Raw genomic sequence first — 16793 nt, 5'->3', positions numbered from 1 at the left:
CCTTCCAAATGTTATTTCTAGCCAATGTAACTGTTCTAGGCCTGAAATCACTAATAATACCATCAAAGCATCGAATATACATATAATTTGCACATAATTAAGTTTAAAACGACTTAGAAACGATATGGAAATATGCATATAAATGGACATATCAAGGGCACAGATATAGGGACATCTAATGAAAAATATGACGTATTTTATACCTAGTTCCCACAATGTATTCAATTGATTTAGCATGGTTTTCGAGTCGTTTTAATATACATTTGGTGCGTTTATGGTATTTGTTAGTGTTTCAGGTTACTGACAAGTATTCAAGCGTAAATCTGAACAAAACGACATTATTGAGGTGAAATAAGTGATAGCTAATGATTTCCAGAGTATTTGGATGAAGAATGCAAAAAGTCAAAGATGGAACAACACTCATTGCGTCGCAACATGGTGTTGCACCGCAATGCAAAAACAGTGAGGTTTTGTTGCGCCGCAACTCGATCAGTCTTCATCAAGGACAAGTCAATAGAAGTCAAAGTCAATATGGAAGTCAACGCCTCATTGCGCTGCAACTACCTATTGCGTCGCAATGAGGTGGGAATTTGCATAGATTTTTGGAAACATGTATATAGTTTGCTTAATCATTCTAAAACCCTAACCTTCGACTTCCAGATGATTTTTAGCTGTTTTTTCAAGGGTTTTTCACCTACGAATCATCTACGGAGATTGCTCGTTACGATTGGACATTATTCTAGCTTTTATTTATCATTCTTTAGCGATCTTAACATTCGGTACATTATGATTTCATATATTATTGTTTGTTTTTATCTTTTTAGTATGAGAGGCGAAAACTCTCAACACCCGCTTGGGTAGTGAACATGTCATAGGGTCTATGTAATCTTACATGCAATTGTTGAACACGATTTTTATGTTTAATCGAAGATCCACATTTGTTTGAGTTTAAATATTATTTTATTTTTTATATTTATTGATTGATAATTGTAACTTGAAGTTCGGAAGAAATCTATGTCATTGTCAATTGATTTATAAAACGGTTAACCGTCTTTAATTAACCTAAAGTTGTTGGAGTTCGGAAGAAACTAGCGATAAAGATTTTAAACAATTAAATTCATTTTGAGTGCGAAACACTTATGATAGAGGAATCTGATTAGGTGAATAAGTAATTTGGAAGAAAACTTTTAAAGGTTAAATCGTAAAAATTAACTCAAGTTCTTAATGCTTAATTGTTTTGAATAGAAATTAAACGCGGAAGCGATAACTATATTTAGAGGAATTAAAGTGTCAAGTATAACGGAAGTTCGTCTTGTATATCTTTTGAGTCGTTCAACAAATGCAAGTAATGTTTAGACCCGAAGATTGGCATGTGAGCTGATCCAAGTAGGTGTCATTTTTAATATTATTGTCATCAACAATCATTTAGACTATCGTTTTAGGACGATCCTTGCCTCGGTCATACCGGATTCAATTATTTCTTAGTTAATTTTGCAACGTGGCAACTCGGTCATAAAAACCCCCTCTTCCCTGAATTACTTTATTTCAACAATTACTTACAAAGTCCTTGTGTTCGATTCGGATTTACCAAGTTAACTATATTGCATACGAACGGGTCCACTGCCCGTAAGTGTGTAGTAGTCAATCGCTAGGTGTTTCGTGTTATAAATTTTAAGACTCGAAATTACACATCACAAGCAAACCACAAGGACGATTTGTGACAATTTCTCTAATTATTAAGATAACATAAACTAAATAAAGAAAACGTACCTATTAGAGAATATCAATGAAGAAAACATAAATAGAAATAAAATACAAACCTTAACGAACAATCTTTGCTTTCTTTCGGATCCTATAACAAAACAATGTTATGCAAAATTTGAATTTAATAAAGTTATGAATCATGTTAAAATCGTTTAAAAAACCCCAAATAGTAAATAAATATAATAAAGCAATATAAAAACTTACAAATTTCATAATATGTTGAGCAGAAAATGAAGAGCTATAAGAGGAAAAAATAACTTCAAAACTCTAAATCGGTATATATAAAGGATCGACATTGGTTTGATTTTTGGTTATCAGATATCAGTTTTCTAATTAGAAAGATGTAAATTCTTAAGATATAAGAGGGGTGGGAGTGGTTGCGGGGAAGTGTGCGGGAAACCCCGGCCCCGCGCGGGCACACCGCCACCGGTGGCTCGGGGTGGGATGAAAGGGAAGAATTTTGGGGTAGTCTCACCGATGAGAGAGAAACGTTAGTGTGGGCCTCCAACAGTCATTTCCTTCTCCTTTTACTATCTTTTAAAAAATTTTATTAATATATATAGACTGGTTTGCAGTTTCATACATACATATATATATATATACATATGTAGGAGACGAGTGGGTCGGCACACCACTTCCATTTTTTTTGTATTTTTTTAATTAGTTATTTATATATTCAGCCCCTGTAGTTTTGACATATGAAAATTTATTATACCTATTATTGTTTACGATTTAGTCCTCCACACCCCCCCCCCCTTTTTTTTAGCTTTTCTTTCAACAATATATATGTATGTTTATATATATATATATATATATATATATATTTTAATTTTATATGGTTTGTGATTTTATTTTGGAGTAAAAATTAATGGAAATAAAAAAAAGATGATGTGGAAATTAGGGTTGGAGTGAGTGGCGCCACCATTTTGGGATGATTTGGGGTGAATTGGTAAAGTTTGAGGTATAGACTTTTTATTGGAAGATGATGATATGGAAATTTGGGGAAGATTGAGGTTAGGGTAACCACTCCTACCCCCTAAGGGTTTATAGATACATGTCGATTTTTTTAAATTTATTAATTAGTCAAATTAATGGGGGAGGGTATACATGCGGGGGTTTATTTTAATTTAACCTTTGATTTTATCTACTTTTTAATTTATTAATTAATACTAGAAAGATTTTTGTCAAAAAAAAAAAGTTAGATCCCCCGAATTACATATGGGGTTAATTTAGTTTAATTAATTAATATATTAAATCAAATTAATGAGAGAGGTTTGGGAGTAAATAAAGCGTTATTGAGGTTCGAAATTAGGTTTGGGAGACTTTTAAAAAGGTTTGGTAATTACTATTTAGTTAATATATAGATAGGAATAAACAACGACACCCAAATAGTAATCTTTAATATAACCGGCATATACAAACCTTTATGGGAAAGTCAAGTGTTGTTCTCTCTCACACAATTAAATAAATGGATAAAACATTTTCAAAGTTATTTTTAAACATGGTGTAAATCTGGTTGCGAAAAGGAAATTATTCACTTATATTCAATGTCTTAAAGCGACGAATAAAAGGTTTTCAGAAATTCAAATATCGGTTGGATTAGTTTGTATTTGTGACATAATGCAACGTACGGCTGAATTAATATAAGAATAGTTCTCAGGTACTAATACTAATACTAGTACTAATACCCGTGATGCACGGATTCACTAAACATATTTATATTTTATATTTCATTTTATTTATATTAAAGTTCATATATCTCTTTTATGCATAGTTAATGGAATGCACGTTTAAACATTTATAAACCACAGTTGTATAAAGTTTGTTATCATAAAGTAAAATCAAAACCATATGCCAATCGAGTAAATGTGTCAATATTTATATCTTTAAGAGTTAATTACTGAAATGGTACCTCACGTTTGCGCCATATTACTGGTTTTATACATTTCTTTTCGAAATTATGCTGATCATACCCAACGTATGCAAATCTCCACTTGGACCATACTGGAGGCTAACGCCGTCAGCCGGCCGTTAAAACCTCCCCCACGTGACTTGCACGTGAGGGGTAAATATGTAATATCGTGTTTCCTAATTACTGAAATGGTACCTAACGTTTGCACGATATTGCTGGTTTCATACCTATATGTTTCTTAATTACTTAAATGGTACCTAATGTTTAGTTATTAATTTTTTTATTTTTTTTAATTTGTTTTATTTTTCTTTTATAAAATTTCTCCAAAACTTGTTACAATTTAATGAAAATAGTCAGAATACACTTATAATCCACTAAAAAATAATACCAAATAGATATTTCATAACAAAATATAAGTTTTAAAGTTCACGAATAACCAAAAATAGCAATAAAGTATCATAAAACAATTTTAAAAAAATTTGCGAGAAAATTTTTTTTTTTTGAAAAAATTCCGGAAATACCGCAATGGTAATACCAGAAATACAAGTCAATATTTAATGCGACACGAAGCTTAAAGCAATGTTTTAAATACCCGTAAATACCGGCTGATATTTCTGGTATTCCTGGATATTTCTGGTATTACCGTTGCGGTATTTCCGAAATTTTTAAAAAAGAAAATTTTATTTTTTTTTAAAATTATTTTTATGATACTTTATTACTATTTTTGGTTATTCGTGAACTTTAAAACTTATATTTTGTTATGAAATAACTATTTGGTATTATTTTTTAGTGGATTTTAGGTGCATTTTGACTATTTTCATTAAATTATAATAAGTTTTGAAGAATTTTTATAAAAGAAAAATAAAACAAATTAAAAAAAAAGTAAATAAAGTAATAACTAAACATTAGGTACCATTTAAGTAATTAAGAAACATATAGGTATGAAAACTGCAATATCGTGCAAACGTTAGGTACCATTTCAGTAATTAGGAAACGCGATATTACATATTTACCCCTCACGTGCAAGTCACGTGGGGGAGGTTTTAACGGCCAGCTGACGGCGTTAGTTTCCGGTATGGTCCGAGTGGAGATTTGCATACGTTGGGTATGATCAGCATAATTTCGAAAGAAAATGTATGAAACCAGTAATATGGCGCAAACGTGAGGTACCATTTCAATAATAAACTCTATCTTTAATTGTTGTGACGTGAATGGAAAATTATCTCAAAAAAGGCACTTTGCCAAAGCTTATTGAGAAAATCTGGGAGCAATTCCTTAAATATAGTTGTTTGGATCCATAAATTCTACTAACAATAACGCAGCATAATATAACTAATGATAATTTTTTAAAGAGCTAATTAGTTAAAAAGGGTATCATACTCTTACTTTTTTAGTATAACATGACTTAACTATAACAAATGTTTGATACTCTTAGTTCAAAGGGTATCATACTTTTTTATAGTTATAGCTATAAGAGATATGTAATTCAAACATCATGATTAATAAATATAATGTCAAGTATTTGAACAACCTTGAATCGGGAAAGAAAGTATTTTCTATGTGTAAATTATGCGCAAACAAATAGAATGATTATAAATGATAATATTTATATTTATATATCTAATAAAATAATAGGTATCCTAGTTATAAATAATACTCGTATAACAATAATCAATATACTAAGAATGATAACCAAGAAAATGACCAAGAAAAAAAAATTAAGAAGAGCTTACCAGTAATATATCCTTTACGAATTTGTATAAAATTTACTTTAGAAGACCAAAAAAGAATTGAATATCAAAATTATTTATTAATGACAATACTATATATATATATATAATACAAATAAACCCTTATTCCATTATATTATGCTACTAGCTAATTAACCCGGGTTCAACCCGGGTATTTTAATTAAAGTTTTAGAAATGAAAAATATGTAATAAAAATAAGTATGTAATTTTTGTTAATAATATATTATAACTTGATATTGATATAAAGATAATGAATCAACTAAGACAAAAATACTTAAAATAAGATTACCATTTGGGTTAAAACAAAAAGAAATTTCAAGTATTTATGTTGAAAGATAACTTTCTTTGTCTTTAATAAAAGATTATGAATTTTAAATAAGCATTTAATATAATGGTTTTTTTTCATATATATATAACATCATAAATCAAAGAAATTTTTTATAAAAAGATATGTGGGTTTGCCACATAATATTTAAAAAATATTTTAGGAAAACAATCTTCTTTTATTTATTATAAAGATATATATATACTAAAAATCAACTCATTCTTTTTTACCTCTTTTAAAGCGGTTGGTACAACTCTACCTTCCTTTACTTTGACGGTGGCAACATTGCAATTATTATCATAACTTTTGTCCATTAATATAACTATGCAATTGAACACACAACAAAGTACAAAACAACCCATCTTCCATTGATCGGCCAAATTTTCAGTTAATTATCAGTCGCCGGCAAATGACAACCGGTTAAACAAATGTTATCAAGCCACCCATCTTCATCGTCGCTCTCCCAATAACACAAACTTAATTCATTTTGTATTGGTTCTACTTACATTCATGTAAAATATGTAAAGGTACAAACATGTATGCAGAAAGTACAACAAAAAACACAATACCAGCTATATCACCTTATATCTAAAAGAAATGAAAAAATATGAAGAAGAATTTGATGACGGTGTCACCGGTGGTGGTCGTTGGCCGTGTTGGCTGATCGCGTGATAGTTTTCCAACAAACGGAAGTGGTAACTGCAAAGATGACAATTGATTTCGAACAACATTCATCAAATTACTATAAGAAAATATAGAAAGAAAATGTAATAGAGAAAGTGAATGAGGAAGGAAGTAAAAATACATTGAAAAAAAATGTGTAACAGAGGCTGGAATAGAGTGAAATGGTTTTACAAATGGACAATGAAAACCTACCCAGCGTTTGGAAAAATACTGTATACAACACGTATGGGAAAAAAGCTCTCAATTAAAGTACTTTTGTTTTCAACATAAATTACTACTGTATTTCTATTTAGGAATACAGATGAATGCATAGATCACTATTTATATATATCTAAAAGTTCTATTAAGCAAAAAATTCTATTAAGCAAGTGGAAAAATTGACGTATTTTTGACGCTTTATCGATGTATACTTAATATGGTTAATTACTTTCGTTTACAATGATGATGAATATGTATTTGATGTTAAATATGTATTTGATGTTATGTTTAATGCATTTGGTACCCATTGCATTTGAATGCCCCGGAATTATAAGATTGATGAGAATTTATTATTTAAAAATTGCCTTATAAGGGTAAATTTTCCTTTTAGCGGTAGTAAAAATTGCCTTATAAGGGTAAATTTTCCTTATAAGGATCAAGCACACCCATATCTTCTGTATCTTTCTATTTTCATAACAATTATATTGTGTTTTTTTTATAACTAATTATAGGATGTGAGATCCATTTGAATATGATGGTTTTCTTTGTTTAATCCGATTTTTTATACTATTAATGGTTTTTTACAAATTGATAGTATTTTTTTTTTGCCTTCTATCATAATAAATTTTGTTTTTTTTTATGTTATTTGCATCTTATGATTTCATCTCTTTTGGTGTAATTATAGCCAAAAGTAGATGCAACTCGAATGAGAAAGAAAGGGAAACATCACTAATTGATTTTCTTTCATGTGCACAAGGATGGCAAACAGATATTGGGTTTCACCATTCATCTTCTTCTATAGATACATCTTCTTTGTGTTGTTTATATTATCTATCTTCTATTTTTCAGGTTAGTGTGTCAGCAATATATATTTTCATATTTGAATTTCTAAATCTGTATATATTTAGAATCATTTCATTGTTTACATATTTTAATTTATAGATTTGTGATTTTTGATTAATCATTGAAGAAGAGATGATGTTTGGAAAAGGTGGCCTAAAAAGAGTAATAATATGAAACATATGAGATATTATAATTCTGATTTTGGCGATTGTTGTGATCATGACTGTGATAATATTTAGAACTCTTTAAAAAAATGGATAAGTTCTATATAATTTTAACGATTTTTGTTTAGTTATGAATTTGCGTAGGTTAGGTGTTTGACATTTTTCCTAAGTGAAAGTTTTAAGCGACAACAGAACGATCATGAATTCTCTAATCGACATGTCAATTCTCCGAAGCTATCATTGGAAGGTTAAGCTTCCACTCGATGATTGGCGTAACAAAGTTTTCTATTTCCGCCTAAGTCGTAATTTTGTTTCATTTAGTATGTGTAACCTGACTACATATGGAGGAATGAAACATAATTTTTGAATATGTGAATACAATCATGTGAACACAATTCATTGATAATCTTCCATACATGAAAATCTCCATTTTTAAATTGTCCATTTATAATTGTGCCTCCATTTAGTGTTATTTCCAAGCTAAAGTAACTACTTACTTGATGTTAGTAATTTGCTTTAAGTCCAAATGCCTTCATGTTATTCACTATCTAAAGATGACCAGAACAGTGGAGTAGTAAAATTGTCGAGATGGGTTGCAAGTCATTACAAGAAAATATTTTATTGTGTTTCTTCGGACTGTTTGTGGGTTCTTTGGGTTAACTTTTGCTCCCTTTATGATGTAATTATGTTTGATTCTTTTTTGGGATAGGAAGTTCAGTTGAAGTTTTGTTTTTCTTGACAACGGCTATGTATATATGAATATATGTTTGTGGTTTATGTGATTTGTTTTTGTTTGTGTTCCCGGTCTATGTTGCTTAGTAAGTTATAAGAACTGCACAAACCGTGTTAGAATAAATGTATGGTGAATATGAAATACATCGTCATCGACGAATGATATAATTGTATTTCTGACTTGTGTGTTGTTACATGTTCCTGGATGTCATGGGTTATGTCATGTATGTTGGTGCGCCGATAACAAAGTCTACTGGCGCACAGATGGTTGAGTTCCTTCTGACCAATGAGAAGTACATAATCTTCCTATTTTTAGTCACTTATTTATTTTTTGAATTTTGTCGAAAGTATGCCACTTACCGATGTTTGTGGGTGTCCCCGTCACATTATGAGGCTTGACGGGGGAGGAGCTTATCAAAAAGGAAGGATCAAAAACGGGCGCTTATGTATGCATCCTTACTGCCATGACTACTCAAAAATATATGCTGGTGAGTTTTTTTTATTGGTGCTACACGCGTTGATGTGTTTGTCAATTGTTATTCTAAATTTTTTCGCTATGGGGGAGGAGCTTATCTAAAAGAAAGGATCAAAAACGGGCGCTTATGTATGCATCCTTACTGCCATGACTACTAAAATATATGCTGGTGAGTTTTTTATTGGTGTTGCACGTGTTGATGTGTTTGTCAATTGTTATTCTAACTTTTTTCGCCCTGTTCTGCAGGTGAACTGGGACTATCAAGTACATCGTCAACTCAGATTCTTGACGATGAGAATTTGCCTCCTTTGAAAATGTTCAAGGTGGCCTTGGGTTGTCACTATGTGCCTTTCTTGCAAGCCATTTGCAGGAACTTTCTGTGTTAAGCCTAACAGTTTACACTTTTGACTTGCAGTGCTGAGGATCCGAGTGCAAAGCCCACGAAACCTGTTGACATTGTCCCGAGGGTTGACTCCCTTGCTGCTCCCTTAAAATGGGGTCGTGATAAAATGGGTGGGCCAGTTAAGCATAATGGGGTAAAGTGATACAGATAACTATTGCTGTTTTTGATTGGTGAAAATACATGTGTGCAACAATGGGTTAACTTTGTTTATTTTTGAAAATGAGAGTGTCATTTTCAAAAAAACAGTGGAAATTGTCAATGTACGGACCAGGACAGGTTGGTACCTGGTAACTTGCTTGAGTGGTCGTTGTCATAAGGGACTTGCAAGGACCAAGGAGGGATTCTGGTGTAAAGGCTGTAAATCCAGTGTGTTGTACCCCCATATTAGGTATACATGGTTTTCTTATGAGTTTTGATATGAATAATTTTTTGTTTGGTATGTCTATTGTGTGGCAGGTACAATCTTCATTTGGATGTGAGGGACGAGACAACATCAATCGTTGTAACTCTTTTTGGTGAACCGACAGAGCAACTGGTGCATAGGTCTGCAAAATCTTTGATGGAGGAGGAACGACAGGTTGTTATACGTTTTTCCGTTATGAAAGTTGTGTGGCGAAAGTTTAAGTTTAATTGCCGGTTTTTAATGTTTTCCTGTTCAGAATGACTCGATTGATGATGTTCTTCCACCTGTTTTGCGCAACCTTCTTGGCAGCAAGCATGTTTTTGAGGTTAAGGGCCACACCTACTTCCATGCTGGTGAATATGAAGGCTTCAATTGTAGTGGGGTTACATCGGCTGTTATCAACAATCTTGCTGTGGTCAGTGTTGTCAATCAACATGATGTTGGGCACATGAAGGAAGGGACGTCATCCAGTGTGGATAAGCACGTGAAGGAAGGGACGTCATTCAGTGTGGACAAGGCCCCTGGCCAGTTACAGACTCCAGCCAAAAAGAATGAGTCAAGGGAGCCTAAATTGTTAGTACCGTCAATTGTGTTAGTATAAATTCATTTTAGTGATACGTATATTCTGTAAGTTGTTATTTGTGGTTATTCTGTTTAGGGTCCTTTCAAAGGAAACATTTGTAGCTAATGTTGAAAAGTGTAACAACCGCCTTAGAAATAATTTAAATAAATCCATGATATGTTCTAGTTTCGAATATGTGCTCACATGAAGATCTATTCACTCTTAAATCTTAAATTATAAGACGCGTCTATGGTCTATTGTGATAAGAATGTTAGGTTTCAAGACGTAAGCGATTGTATTCAAGAAATTCTAGTCTGAAAATGTTTCATTTAGACCCTACAATTATTAGAATCATTAATTAAGGGAAAACTATAAAAGGGTTAGAAAACCCCATTTTTCTACTTCTTCACCATTCCCCCCCCCCCCATCTCACCTCTCTCTCTCTCTCTTTAAAAACACACACATACATTCACCATCTTCACCCACAAAAATTCATCATTTGATTTTGAGTTGTTAAACCAAGATTTCTTGCATTTTTAGCTTCCTTGTGATAATCAAAACATATTTCTAGTATCGATTTTCAGGTTGACATCAAGACATACTTGGATTCGAGTAGATATATTTTACTATATCTGTGCTTATACCCTGTGCTTGTAGAACTACGCTTGTAGCAGATCACTGTGAGTCTTCGTAGCCCCTTTTTCTTTACTTATTTCGGGGTGAAAGGAATACTACTCATGCTTTTATACATGCCGTAACTACTTTTACTACTCTTTGGCTATTTGACTACTTGTTACATATTAGCCGGTCCTATTGAGGATTGTGTGTGCTCTATTGATACTATTAGCCGGTCCTATCGAGGATTGTGTGTGCTCTATTGATACTATTAGCCGGTCTTATCGAGGATTGTGTGTGCTCGCTTACTTATGTACAAGTTGGTAACTAGCCACTACATACGACTTAATACTTGAGATCTATTGGCGGTATAAAATGCTTTTATACTACTTGTTTATACTCAAACCTACGAACTCACCAACCTTTGTGTTGACTCTTTTAAGTATTCCTTTCAGGTAATCAGGCTAATCGTGGCTAGGAGTGGTAGCATGGGACTATTAGCAGACTTCAGGATTTAGGGTTGGAGTTTGCATGCTTGTACTTTGTGTTGGGTGGCAATATGCCCAATCGTATCCGCTGCGTGGGAACCTTTCGTACTTGATTTGATCATCTTTGTTGAACTTGTGTGTGTAATAACTACTACTATGCTTGTTGGGTTATGAAATTGACTATTTATGTTTATCCTAAGCACTCATTTAGTATTCCTATGTAACATCCATGCGCGCGTGTGCTTTATCTTACATCCCGAGTTTTCCGCCGCTGTCGGGGTGTTATATTCAGAAGCCAACACGGTTTTTGAACCTATTCACGGAAAAGGAAAGTATGTGGACCATGATCCTTTACATGGTTTCGGTTTTTGTTTATGTTTTTATGTTCTATTATGTTAGCCGACTAATAATTGATTGTTCATATTTTGAACTGTACACGCAGGGTGACTCTTGAGACTTCAACACAATTGGACACTGAAGATTGCAACAATGAATATGTGGGCTTGGTTGATGATGATTTTGAACCTGGGGAAGAAGTTGGCCGCAGTTCAAAAAAATCAAAGTATGCACAACGACACGTTCTTGACTATTATAGTCAAGTCTGGTTGTTTCCTGATTGTGTAGTGCGTGATTTGTGCAGGGTTGATGAATCTCGATAGTTACTACCCCGAATGACGAAGAAGCAGCCTGAAATCTCGATAGTTATTCCGTCATTTGCTTTCAAGTCACCAGACTGTTTATGATTTCTTGCATGGTTTTGTTTTTTCTCCCCAGCGTGTGTCTTTATCTCTCAGTGGTTTAATCTGGTCAGTGTGTGGTCTTGAGATATTGGTTTTTTGTTTGGTTGTGTTTCTGCTGTTTTCCTATTGTTAACGGATAATATTCTGCCAATTTACAATTCAATAAGTTATGGTTTTGATTTTTACTTCAATTGTTTATGATGTTCTGGGTGGTATTCAACCATAGTCTTGCTTACCCTTATGTCCCTTTTAGTGCTACTAAAATAACCTAACTACTAAAAGAATAACCTAACTAAACAAAACTGCTACTAAAAAGATAACTTGAGATACAACTTTACAGAAAAACAAACTAAGAACTTTAAATCGTTAAAACACAAAAATTCAAACAACCCAAATTCCAAAAACTGTACATAAACACCTGATTATTAAAACTCAAAATTCCAGCATTCCAAACATTTACATTTGTAGAAGGCACATAAATTGTTGGACCATTCACAATCTGTACATTAAAAGCATCAACCAAATACAAAAAACAGGAAAACCTCTATACAAAATAAGCTTCTAATTTTAACTAATTCAAAACTGAAGTCCTCCAAACAAAAAAGCATAACAAAATTTAAATAACTCAATGTAAAACAACCCCAGAAACGTACAAAACAATTGTCATGCCTGACCGTGCATCACACGGGCCTTCACTTTAGTGAACTATATAAATTTTTAAAATAGAGATTACATGTGTGAAACGAAAATTGGCACGCATTAATTATAAACCACTTAATCGGTTTGGAAGTTATTTTGAATGGATGTGTAACTTATTTGCAGAGTATTTCGAATTGACGTGACAAGAAAAATGCCCAATAATTTGTCGCTAACAAAACTAAACATGCTAAAACCTGCGGCAAAGCGCGGGTAATTTTTCTAGTTCGGTTACTAATTAACAAATGTCAAAGCCATTACGGCAGTTTGTTATGGAATTTTTGGTAAGATCTAAGCATAATGTATTTTATATATTAATATGAATTATATCTTAATCTTAATCTTATCTTAATCTTAATATATACTATAAGACAGTTGAACTAATGACTTATTAACCAATCAAATAGCTCAATTTCATCAAATTGACTCTCGCTTATGTCATCATTTAGATTAGTTATAAATTAAAAACTCTAATAATCATTATCCAGATATATTATTATATTAGTATTTATTTTAATTTGTAAAAAAAATCTCATTAATTTACACTTTTTTGTTTTCCATTAATAATTTATACTTTTTAGCCCTCAATACTTAATTTATATTTATTTTTAGCACCCACTTGGGGAGATTTTTTAAAAATTTACAAAAGGTATTTATATTTAATTTTTAAAAGTTTCAATTGTCACTCAAATCAAGAATCTTAATTGTTATCAATGAGTATGAAAACAATCCTAATTGTTATCTAATTATCATAGGACATGTGATTGAAAGTAAACCTATTTGTGTTATGAGTCCGCATCATGATCAAATACATAAACTGGAATGTCAAGTACAGTATGACAATTCACAAATATGTTTATATTTTAATTCCTAATTATCTTTAATAATAATATCAAATTATGAGTACAACTGGTTTCAAAAATTCTATAATAGAGAAATTATTGTAGCGTGTGCCAACACTGGTAATAGAGAAATTATTTGCAAAGTCTAACACTTAGAACTGTATACGTTCATAATTATAAGCTTTTATGAATTAAATGTATGAACATCTAATATTGATAATATCGTAAACCTCGTGTCCAGTGTTGGACACGGGTCTAAAATCTATATATACTATAAGACAGTTGAACTAATGACTAATTAACCAATCACATCGTTCGATTTTATCAAATTGACTTTTGATGATGTCATCATTTAGATAAACTACAAACTAAAAATCCCAATAATCATTATCCAAATATATTATTATATTAATATTTATATTAATTTGTATAAAAAGTCTCATTAATTTACACTTTTTTGTTTTCCATCAATAATTTACACTTTTTAGCCCTAAATATTTAATTTGTATTTATTTTTTGCCATCAACTTGAAAGAATTTTTTAAAATTTACAATCATTTAATTATATAAAAAAAATTTAACATATGAAAAAAATTATTTGTGATCCTGTGCCATCAATATGTCTAAGCTAATAATGACAGTGACGAATCTATGATTATTGTACTACAACTTGCAAAATATAACACTTAAAACTGTGTTTCTTTAAAATTATAAGTTTTTATGACTTAAATGTATAAAGATCTAATATTGATAATATCGTAAATTCCGTGTCTAGGGTCTAAAATCTAGTATGTTAGTAAAATAATATTAGTGAAATCTAATATTAAAATCTAGTATGTTAGTAAAATAATAAATATTATATTATAGGTATTCTAGTTAAATACAAATAGATTAAAATAAAAAAATTATTAAATAAGTTTTTTTTAATGAATATGACTAAAAAAGACACTTGTCGCTTTAGTGTAGCGCCACATGTCGATTAAAAAAACCACGATCTTGTTTTAGTTTATTGATAGATATGCTAAGGAAAAGAATTTCTTAATAAAACAAATAAGTGGATTGTAAAGTATTCCACGTAAAAATTAGAGTACATTAACGTCCAATCGCCCATTACCAAATCAACTGAAAATTACAAGAGTAAGTGTTTGGAAACTCATATTAAAAGTATGATCGATATCAACTCTTCTATTGGTTTAAATTACTATATACTAGAGCGGTGCCCGCACGTTGCAACGACGACGATCTATAACGCTTTAGACACCGTAACAGTTTATAACGTTCGGTTTTCATGAGATGCATCAATGCAAGATCTAACCATATATATCATTTTAAAAATAAGTCGCATATTAGGTGCAAAAAATAATGAAGTGCAAACACTAATCATGAAAAATAATCACTTACAATTGTATGAGAGGCGACTAAGGCAATTAAAAAATAAATAGTCAAAGATTAAAATATAATACGAATATACAAATGACATAATTGGTTCGTAATTTCGTGAGTTATAAAAATGGTAATTATTGTTTAAACATTTTGTAATATAATCTATAACAATTAAGATGTTTTTTCTTATCTGTAGCAATACCATTAGCAATAATTGTAGAGTTAATAGGGATTTTATAACAATAGGGGTTTTAGGTAATTGTGGAGTTTTTTTTTATTAAGGGTAATTTTGGAATTTTAGGGATAAGGTGTGTGGAGGTAGTTTAAGTGTAGAGGGTATATTAGGTAATTTAAAAGTAGAGAGTTGAATGGGGAAAGGATAGTTTGTTTATATAGGTAGTATAGATATAGATATAGATGTGATCAAACATTATTTAATTAGATTAAATTTTTTAGCTCATGACTTTGACTCGTTGATGTATTGTTCGGTAGATGGATTAATTAATTTTTTTTTTTTGTCTTTTGACGTATGAAAACTTTATAGTTCAACAACTTAACATCACTTTACACTCATAATTAACCACCTGCCATGTCCACGATTATATACTAGACAAATGTGCTCAGCAAATCATTCTTTTTACAACGAAAAGTGATATTTTTACTATTTATTTTGATGAATTTACCATAATTGTACACTGTCAGCTTGTATTGTTAGCTATACAATATGTACATTGTAATACATTAATCAAAGATAATGGTACGAATATCACTTACCTTTTACAACCATCTACCACGTACATGAAGTTTAAAGTTGTATTTTGTAACATTAGTACCATCCAAGGAAAAAGTACCACCCATGATTCAAATGACTATTTTAGTAAGGGGAGTAAATATGCATATCCCTATAACATTCTTTTTAAACATATGCATGACAATACATGTTTCATATAATTGTATATTTTGTAATAAAACCCAATCAAACATGTACAGTTGTTGTATGAATAAAATATGTTGTAGAAATACACGTCTTTTTTGGTAATTAGAGTTTTATTTGGCTAAAATGATGAAACCTCTAGTAAAGAACATATTCTAAGTGATTTTTCTCATTTGAATTTTAGAGTTCCTTACCTTTCAAAATCATAATTTTGGACGTTGACGCGTATACCAAAAGTAAAAGGAAAAACATGTAAATTATCACCGTTGGCGTATGCTCACTCATGTATTGAAACACATGTCAGTCATTTATTATTGACAGGTGTGACAGTGGGGGTAGTTGGCTCCATGACAAATGTGAGATATAGTCTATTTGTGGGTTTTGTGAGTGGTCGCGACAAGTGATCGACTAAGACGCATTTGTAAAAACTTCGTTACTTCAAAAAATAAAGCTTTTAAATTGCAAGAACAATCTAGGAAAAAGATGTCATCTACAAACTATAATTGTGGACGTACCGTAGTGGAGTAATGTTTAATCTAGGAAAAAGCTTTTAAATTGTAATGTTTAATCACTGAAGATGTAACAGGGTCCGGTTTATGCAACTTACTACCACTGTAGTACCACACACTAGCTAGGCTCTAACCATGTTATGGTCAGAGGGGTGTAACCATAATTAAAAACTAAGTCATTCCAATAAACAAGGTTACAATCATGGATCAAAAGGTTATGTTGATAAATTTACTTTTAACGAAATTAAAATGACTCGTCAAGGCTCAAGAGTGATTTCTCCTAAATTTTAGGCAAGTGATAAAGCTATCACTCAAATTGTTATATTTTACATAGCGTATAAGTTTTCCAAGACATTTGTATAATAACTGTT

This window comes from Erigeron canadensis, chromosome 7 (assembly GCF_010389155.1).
Source record: "Erigeron canadensis isolate Cc75 chromosome 7, C_canadensis_v1, whole genome shotgun sequence".
Lineage (NCBI taxonomy): Eukaryota > Viridiplantae > Streptophyta > Magnoliopsida > Asterales > Asteraceae > Erigeron > Erigeron canadensis.
The sequence above is the reverse complement of the archived record's forward strand: the minus strand, read 5'-3'. Positions refer to the sequence as shown.